The following is a 10,675-nucleotide window of genomic DNA, read 5'->3' as shown; positions in this document are numbered from 1 at the left end:
TGCTGGGAGAAAGTGAGTGATCTCATTCACTACTCATTGGAAACACAGATCTGGAAAGAGCACAGGAGCACACAGTCTTCACAGCAGTTAAACTGAAGGAAAGGTTTTTCCTAAATACGGTAACGTAGGGAAGTGAAGAATTGTTTCTGACTTCACCAAATTAATTTTACAGCTATAAAAGGTGCGTTTAAGACAGGTGTCAAATACAGCAGTACTGCTCGCCAGGAAGAAGATTCAGTTAATTCAGGTCACATGCGAAAAACAAACAAACAAAAAAGACTTTAAAGCAGTCTGTTTCCATGCAAGGTGTTTCTAAAGATCTGACCAGTGTCTGCTTGGCAGTGTTTCTTGGCATATAAAGATATTTACATGAATCATAAATAATTTATGGCTGTAAGTACAGAGAATTCACTAATACAAGTGTTTTAGCCTACTAGCCTACCTTGCTAGAACTGTAAATGTTTACCAAAATTGGAAAGAAGACATCTGCTAAGCCTAACACATTGGTAGTTCAGTGGAACAGCTTAAAAATGTATGCTTACTGAAATTTTAATTCATGTTTTTAGTATGATCTTTGCAGGCTTGATTTGTGTTCTTATTTGAGAATTAGGAATATACATTTATACATTTTATGACATACGGTCTACTATGCAAGGAAAGTCTTGATAATCACTAAAAAAGACTAGTTAATTTCTCAGCATACACATCTGCTCTTTCCCCTGACACCTCTTTAAATGAGGCTGGCAAAGGAGGTGAGTAACTGAAGCATTCTCATGTCTTAGTAACTCTACTGGAGCATAAGCTATAGTTACACTGCAAGTGAACTCTTACTGCATCATATAGTCTCAAAATGAACAGTAATCTCTATTTTTACTTAGGAGAAAACAGACTGTGTGTCTCATCTGTTCAGCTATATTTTATTCCCAGCTGCTTTTTATGTCTTTGTTTCAGATAAAAAGATATTGAAATCTTTCGAGTGCCTCAGAGAGCCCATTTTGTCAACTCTCCTGAAAAGACGGCTTTCAAAACTAACCTGCATTATGGAGGACACACAACAGCTCTTAGATTTGTGCACTAGCTCCATATTGACATTCTACTTAAAAAAATAAACACACATAGCTCACACATACAGATCTCTGAGCAGACGACAAGACACAAATTATAATAAAACATATAGGAGTGGAGTGGGACAAATAAGCACATACTGATTTGAATATATATGCTGACCTCAAACAAGATGAGTATTTTAAAATATACCTAAAGCAAGATGTCAGCCTTGATAAGGCAGCTGGTAATGATTCATTTCAGCTTAGGATTGTAAAAGCAGCCTAACACAACAGAGGCAATTGACAAAATACAACTGTCACCTTCTGAAAATTGTCATGAGTCTATAATATGTGGCACCCAAAGTTCTTCCTATTATTTACTCTGGATTTTAATTGTAAATCTACAAGAACAGATTTCTTTTAAAAATCCATTCCTATGCCAGAAAACCAGCCACTTGTTTTCAGAAGCAGCTCAGCTCCCATTCAAGATGAAAGGAAACATGTTTAGGGCTCCTAGCTCCTATCCTTAATTGGATTTTAGAGATTGTCATTTGCATGCCTAAGCAGGGCTAAACATTATGCAGTTTCCAGTTATCCTGATATTCAGTTCAAGGCCCCCTTTGCAGGTGTCCACTCATACATGATGTACGATTCAAAATTGAGTTCTTTCACTTTTCTCTGTTAAATAAAATGATACCCTACCACATCACTAGCAACTGAAAAGAATTATTTAACTTATCTGCATATGAACAAATCCATAGTGAATACTATTTTACCCCGACAATAAGGAACAGGTTGTTCCCAGTTAGAAAAGGTACACTGTTAAGCTGTGCCACAGTATCACCATGCACCTAAACAATACTGGAAAATATTTGCATTTGACAAAATAAGAACACCAATTTTTAAAGCTGATGTACAACACTACATCAAGTATTACATACATTAAGAAGTACTTTTTACTTCAGTCAGCCTTACTGAGGTGCTACAATACACATACTACTTCTAGCATACAAACTTAACATCTACAGATCCCAAAGCCAAGCAGAACAGCACTTCTAAGTGGAAAGGGGCAATATAAAAAGAAAACAATGTAGGGTAACAATTTCAGTCACCAAAATGCAGTCACTGAAGCTCTGACCCTCCTGTTCCCGTATCGTTTGGAAATTTTAAATGCATACAATATGAGGAAACACCATCTCCACAGGCATTTAGAGAATTGCTTAACTTAAAAGCTTTCAGATACAGCAGAATTAACAGGAAACAAAGTCTTGACTTTAAGTTTCCTTTTCACTACATGCATAAATTCAACATAGAAGTTGGAGGGAAAAAAAAAAAGACAACTTTTAAGTCATAGAGCAACACTAGGGCCACAGGTGCCACGTTTGGCTGCAAAATTAAAAATGAGTCTCTGATTATTTGTATCTCTTAAAGGCCACAAGCAAAAGCACATGCAAAAAAAAGTCCGCATCTGATTTCTCATTTTTAGTTATTCAAAGAAAAGCAACAAAATAGAAGAGACATATTTAAAGAAGTATTTTACTTCTGAGCTATTTACAATCCTTGGATCATTCAGCATTTGCAGAGACTGAGAAAGAAGTTCCCTGATCAGTTTTACTGATCAATATATCCAAAATGAATCAAATCCTTCCCACAAAGACAAACCAAAAGCAAGATAGCAACTGGAAATACTGTGATATAAGCCTTGAAATGCAAAAGACAGCCCAAGTGATACTAGGAAACTAATAAGAATAGGGAATATTAATCTGCCAACCATCAATAGGCTGAATCTGGACTTGATTTTTATATCTCTGCTAAAACTATTGTTTTCTATGGAACATTACAGGATTAGTTTCAGACTGTATTTTTCCTGCTGAGATATATCTTAAGTTTGTATGAGCATAGATAACACTTTCTGATACTGAGAAAAAAAAACAACCAAAACAACCAACTTTTTCCTCAACCTACATGCTCACTTACAGATTTGATTTCTTGCATGTTTCTCACAAAAATGTGCCTCTTTACAGGGCAGCCTAGCTGAGCTCCATCTTACAAATGTATTTATTGAAAGAAGAACAGGAATAACAACTATTCTTTTGTTTCTGTGAGAAAAGGCTGCCTAGAGCCAATTACTGTTTATCATTCCAGATACACACTTTATGATCACTGTGTTAAACAAAAAAAATGTTTAAGAGTAAGGAGCCAATTTAATATCTTCAAGTCTAATTACACTGGAAAGCTCCCTTACTTGTACTTTAAGTTGCTCAGTCTAATTGTTAGGTTTTATTAATTTTACATGCTAAGCTGGAAACATTAGGTACAGGTTTCTCCTTGGGAGAGCAGCAAAGCTAAAAACAGCACAAGCACCAGAGGAATCTGTGTTTATAATTGCTCTGTTTCTTGGTTGGACTTTGTCAGCTCAACTTGGGTGGCAGAATGACACAGAGAGAAAAAGCTGGCTTTGATTTGGAAAAGGTTGTGTGCAGGTGTCAAAACAAAGTCTACCAGGAAACCAAGGGAAAAATTAAATGCTGTGAGCCATTATTGCAGGTGTGCTCTAGTGAAAATTATCATCCTTTTGTTTTTGTCTCTCAAACTATGTTGTGCAGTCAAGGCCAAATGTAGCAGAAATTTAAAATACTGTAAGCTTACAGAGAGACTCAAATTTAAATTTCTTGGTCCAAAGACACGGGTTAGAAATTATTCATCCTTCTCACTGAAGACAGGAATACAATGCAGGGCGATAATGAACAAGCACTGAGGATTAAAAAAAAGGCATATCTGACACTGCATGTGTCTAACTTACAGCATTTAATAAACAGACACCTTAGAGGCTGTCTGCAAGCAATTAGCATGCATTGCCAACACATCTCCCCAGGAGAAGAAAACACTGCTGCCTTATTGGAGGGGCACATCAGTGGCTGCACCTGCAGAAGCTGTGCCTCTGCAGGCCAGCCCTAGGCCGGTGCTGGCTCCTGGATCCAGTGCCACCCAGTGGGCTCTGAAATGAGCAGGGCAGCCTGGCTCAATGGGGTGGATCCATGCTACCCCTGCAATTTGGGTTTAGGGCACGGACAGAGCGAGCCTTGCTCTGTTTTCATCTAGAGGCCATGTTGGAATATGGAAAACAGATGTTTGCAGATTTTTAGGATGTTGGCTGGAGAAGTAATTGCTCCTACCAGCCTAGAGCTAGGCTCTAGACTAGAACAGACTGCCTCTTCCAGATTCTTCTACATGTATGTTTGATTACAACACGGATTTTATCTGGAAGGGAAAAGAAAGATCTTTGCGAGCACTTCAGTATGTGTAATCTACCTGAAGCATCATCCCTTGTGATCTGCTGGAACTGAGATTTGGAGACCTTAATGCAATAACTTTTATATGGATTTGAAATGATCATGTGAGGAAATTGTTCCTCTGCTCCTTCAAAGCCTGACTTTTTGTTAAACATCATCATTTAGTAGATCTACTCTGCGATTACTGGATGAAGTAGGTGGATTCTTAAGAATAGTGTGAGAGGTCCATAAAAAATATAAAATAATGCCACTGTGTTCCCAGTTTGGGGACAAATAAAACCTCTCTGACAACTACTGAACTTCTCTTGATAGAGGAGTAACAGCAGAAAAGAGAGAACAGGAGGATCTAGTGGCAAGATGTGAGTACTCTAGGTATGCGTTAGTATGGATGTCAGTACTCTAGGTATGGATTAGTATGGATGTCAAACTTCCTGCAACAATGATAAACTGAAAATAGGTTGAATGCTAAATGTGTCTCTCAACAGCAGATTTACAATTAGTTTCTGTACTGCACTGTATGCTGCTGGAACTATCAATTCTTCAGGAAAATTTGGGAGCATCCACTTCTTTATGAGAGAAGTGCCCATGTCCTTTGCAATGTGTAGACCCTAAGAAGTGCTTTTAGAAATTGGAGAGGAAGATGAACTCTACAAAACAAAACTTCTTTTCACAAGGCAATTCAAAGTAATTGAGGGTGTGGGATATGTCCAGACTATTTACTCTACACTGATGAAGAGTGAAAGGAAAGGGCAGTTGGGAATTGAATGTGCCAATAGTGAAGAAGTTTCCAGTTTAAAAGGTGTATGCCTGTAACACAAAGTCAGTATGGGTAGGTATGGGAATGTTCTCAAAGATAGAAGTTTTTGCTTCCTCTAGAGAAATATACTTTATTTTACCAATTTATTAAAAGTAGTCCAAATGTTGTAATAAGAAAAATTGTTAATTTTACTTTATTTCTATGGCTGAAGGTTGTGTACGCCATATTTACAGTACACTTCACCTCAGTAAAGGTCAGGCATCACATGAATTATTTTATGCTGAGTTGGTTTCTATAACATTTCACTGTGGATTACAATTAAAAAATACACACAAGCTTCTGTTCAGGAAATACAGAAGAAAGATATACTGAATACACTGAGCAATCATTCCCTACAAAGATTAAATACAAATATACTTCAATAAAATGAAGCATGAGACCTGAATCCACAGGTTCAGAGTTGAATTAAGTTTTAAGGCAGAGTTGTCTTTCCATGTTTGCTTAGCTCAAGATATTTAATTCACTGCAGTACGCATTGACTCTCCAGAGGTCTTCATAACAGTAAATTACTTTAGTTGTCTATAATGATGAAACTGGAGGAGCTGATATATCACAAGTGTCCCTAAACTCCCTTCCCTAAAGTACACAAAAACTGGAAGTCCATCATCAGCTTCCTTATCTGCACCACAGCCACTGTGCTAGCCCAATGGCTAGAAACCGATAGTTTTAATTCAAACCTTATTTATAATAAAAATAGAACAAACTGGTCAGAAAAATTCAAAAGCACCATTTCTACCATCTGCCCTTCACTTAAATGAGAAAGAAAATCAGAAAATTAAAGCATATTAAAGAGTTTCATGTCTTTTCTGAGCAAGAAAACATGTCACTGACCAGCAGCCAGCATTCTAAACCCATAAAAACCCTACAACACTATTTACTATAGACAGTATATTTTGATTAAAAGTTTTAATTAGTGTCAATGTAAAAGTACAAAAAACAAAGTAGTTCCCATTAGAAACAGGGCTATTTTCTTCAGCAAACCTACAAACCAGTAATTACTTGATTTCTTTAAATTAACAGGCAGTTTTACATCACATTTTCTATATATCCAGATATCATCAGGACAGCTCCTAAAGGCTTACCAGTATCCAAGAAGAATTATCATGTACCTGTTGGTAAGTGGCAGTGATTCAGAGTTTAGAAAAACTTTAAAATGGTTAATATTGCACTGGAAATTCGGATGGGTTCCACCCCAATGCTGTGTTATGGCAGCCACCATGAGCACCACAGCTTATCTTTGATGTTCCACCTTTAAACACTTTCACTGATATATCAGAAGTCAGTATCAATAACCTCAGAAAACAAAACACTTTTCAGATTACATGGATATTTTAACTTTTCACTATCTAAACTTTTTATCTTGCACTTATATTAGAAACATTATGCCCCTACATAGAGACAACTTGTGACACCTTTCACTTAGAAAGGAAATTTCTGTCACGCTAATAGCTTTTTGTCATGCAGCACACCAAAGAAGATGATCTACAGCAATTGAGCCACAGTTATGGCAGGTGGACAACCTGTGACACATTAAAAAGCATAGCTGAAATAGCTTTAAAATTTATAGCTTAATTATAAAAACACAATTTAAAGCTTATAAGAGGGAAGCAGAAGTAGGCACTTGGAACTTCCTTTCAGTTTAGCAAAATCTACTTCAATTAAGATTTTGGAAATAAGCTATAAAGAAAGTTCAGTAGCATTTTCAGGTCTAATTTTATGTCTACTAACTTCATATATGTTTTTACTCATGGCAACTGCCATGAAACTGTAACAGCTCTCTACAGCATTCTGGCAGCTGAGAAGTCATTGCCTGGGTGCAGTTGCAGGAGGACAGCGCTCACCAGGGATCCCTGGGTACTCCAGTCACACACTGGAGTCATGGCTATGCCAAGACCAGCTTTGTACTAGAAACAGAATGAAAAGCCTTAACCTTTACTCTTCAAGTTCTTTTATACCAAATTCCCTATTAAATATTACCAATAAATATCATTGTTTATGCATTATTCGGGCAAATGCACAGTATCAATATGAAAACAGCCAGCATTACACTATGAGACCTTCTTCCCACCAGAGCCTATGTTGTTATCAGAAAACTCCTTTGAAATAGACAAAGCCTTGAACTTAAGACTCTAGTTACGACCGTATATTCTTGTCTTCCTACAATGCGCAGGGAAGTTAAAACACTGTGTAAAACAGTAAATTTCAAACATCGTCACAGATAGAAAATATTAGAATTATCAATAACATTGTCTAAAAAGCAGTTGAGTGTCTTGGTCTATGGAGTAGAACTTCATTACTTAGAGAATCCTGTGGTCACTGAGCATGAGGCTTTATGAAGGTTAGGTGCAACAGTGTTTTGCTCCTGAGACCTCACAGTTGCTACGAGTTAGTGGCATTTCAGGACATCAGCATTTTGATGAAAGTGCTTACAGTTTCACCAAAATGGCTCTTCTTACTTGGTAGTAAATAGGCATACAAGTGGAAGATGCAGAGTGCAGGAATTGATGCAGGTGCATTTTTAGACCAGAACTATATAGAGGACAGCACGTTGCTTTTTGAAGAGGAAAGAAGAAAACAGCTACTTATTATGTTATCTGGTTGTTACTTTTTTGTTAGGTTTTTATTTGGTTGCAATTTCAGAAATATAATTAACAGTCCCCAGGCAAAACTGAAGAGGTGGAATACTAATGGAAATTTTAATCTTCAGCATAAAAATCAAAAACATTTGAATACCCCATATACACACGCATCCATTATTTAACACTTGAGAGCAATTTAAAGGAATATTTTCTTACCACCTAGGTCTCCATTTCTTTCTACAGTAAAATCATTTTAGCAATTCCATTTCTATGCCCACCTTTTCCTCTAAGAGACATTACATTGTTAAGTGTCATGTCTGTAGACGTAAGAATAGGAATTTTAAGCCCCTGAGACTGATTTGTGATGAGCATAGGGCAGGCGGGATATTTCCTAGATTTACTTATTCAGGTTATGATCCTTAGAAGCAAAGTAAAAGCATTCTGGAATCCTTATATGAATGTTTATGCTGCCTCAGAGAGCTATTTTACCTGCCCATTTTTTTCTCTTTTTTTTTTTTTTCTTAAGATGTGCTCCTAGATTATTACAACACTTCAAACTTCTCCAGCTGTGTTTTATCTTGTATAGGTCAAATATTCTGAAAACCAAAACTAAACAAAAACAAGTCCTCAGTATCAAATATTCTGTGATTTGATGATTCTGTGAATGAATCAGTGATTCACAGAGCAGATTATTTTGTGGATTGCCCGTCAATGGACTCCTGTCATATGCCCTACTTTTGGAGGGTACAATGATATCATACAACAGTTGTGCATAAGAAGGGAGTTCTCTCTCTTTTACAGCCCATGATGTAAGTGGTTTGGGTCTAAGATATACATATGTGAGTATATATATATATACACACACACATTTGCATACATACTTCACATATTAGCCAGAAACATTTAAGCAGATTGCTCAAAAGACGCATCATCAATTACTACTAGGGCAATGCTCATTTGATAGCTGAGAGTGCACCACTGACAATTTATGCTTTATTTCAGGTTTAAGGTCAATGCTAAGACTGGCACTGACACCTAACATAGAAGTGGAGGGACGAGAGGCAGAGAAGATTCTAAAAAAAAAAAAAAAAAGGCAAAATGAAACAGGAAAAATGAAGGATAAAAATAGAATAAAGAAAAGAAATGGGAAGTATAACAACTTCACTGCAGGTGTGAATTGCTGTTCCTTGGTGTTACATCTCAGTAAACAGAATAAATGCTTGGTGGTGTGTGACTGCTTTCCAATCAGTGAGAGCAACGTGCCATGACTAGTAATGGGTCATCTTTCAGCCTTTCTTTCTACGGGGAAAAAAACAATGACAGTGACTATGGCAGAACCTGGATTACAGAAAGTATGACGACTGGTCTGTGCATTAAGTCAGAGAAGGAGATTGATAGAGATAACTTGATAAGGTACAATTCTCATTACAGTTCAGAATAGATTTTGCAGTGCATAGCTTGTTTGGAAAAAATATCATCACGTTAATTAACTCTTAGCCCATACCCTTCCAATATGAAAGCAGTATCCTAAGCATTCCGCAGGTCTGTTTTACTCAGGTTGTCATTTGTGCTGTCATATAATACACTCTTAGAAGAAACAGCACGTTTCCAGACAAGGACAAGGTGCAGAATGGCATTTAATGATGTCTTAAGGTGTTCCACACTGTCAGTAACTATGCAATTTAGCAAAAAACTATTCAAATAGATGACACAGGCACAAGCACTTACACACTAAAAAACCATAATATGCACTAACAGTTTGCCCCACAAATGAGCTTCACTATCGGTGTTCTTGATTTCTGGTAGTGAAGTTTATATTCCTTGTCCTAGTGGAAGGCCAATGAGTACTGAATGTTTATGACCTGTGCTATCACCAGCCATTTCTGATCTGCTCAGAGAGACCTCACCCCCATTTTTAAACTACTTAAGGTGGCAGTTTAATTTCTTCTCTTACAAAAAAAAATTGTTAGTGCACAGCTCTGAGTGATACTGAATCAATGTCAGATACTCAAGTTACATTTTACGCATCAGCATGACAATCAAAAAAAATGCAAATTTCATCCCAGTGATCCCACCAAATCCTGGTCGTCTGGAGACTGCCATATTCAATTTGAGATCTTACTGTTGAGTTTTGAAGTCCTTCCTGTAAAAGCACTCTAGATATATCCTAGGCATCCCTTGAGGCCTACAAAAAAAATCATCAATCACTAGTTTGGCAGTACATTGAAGGCCTTCTTACCCTACTGATCATACTGCCTTACGTTGCTCTGTGATATCCCTTCTCATTTTGCTTCTCTGTATATGTAAAGGTAGACACAGTATTACACGAAACCAAGTGCTGTTCTGTTTCACCATCATGGCGACTTATTGCCTCAGGTTACCGCCTGAGAGAGAGAAAAGGGATGTAAATAATGTCACTAAACGTACCAAATAACATTTATATGTAGTAAAATCCTCCCTTCAGATACTAACTGCCTACTCTTTTTTATTGGCTAACATTTAGGAATTAAACCACTGAACATCTGGGTTTCTGATCGCTCAGTAATCATTTAAATCAAAAAGAGGATCCATTGAACGCCTCTATGGGTCACAGTGTGGAAGAAAAGCCCAAAGCAAAATATCTGTGGCATGTACAGAAGGGCACATTCTGAAAACAGCTGATGCCTCTTATTCAAAATTTAGTAAAGCGGTGTGGGAAGCTGAGAATCCTAATGATTTATGTGGATAAATAACTTAGTGAGATGCAAAGGTTTACACATCTTTATTACAATAAAACAACACCTGGTGCCCTTTTGTTACCATCTGCATGTTCAAAATAATTTGGTCAGCATTATTGCCTTGGAAGATAGCCAAAGAGTCAAATTATTCATTGAACGGTGCGTAGGAACTGAGGAATTACAAGCAGGTTTTGAAGTATGCTAACAACAGAACTTTACCACA

The sequence above is a fragment of the Meleagris gallopavo genome, chromosome 13 (genome assembly GCF_905368555.1).
Source record: "Meleagris gallopavo chromosome 13, MGAL_WU_HG_1.1, whole genome shotgun sequence".
NCBI classification, from domain to species: Eukaryota; Metazoa; Chordata; class Aves; order Galliformes; family Phasianidae; genus Meleagris; species Meleagris gallopavo.
The sequence above is the reverse complement of the archived record's forward strand: the minus strand, read 5'-3'. Positions refer to the sequence as shown.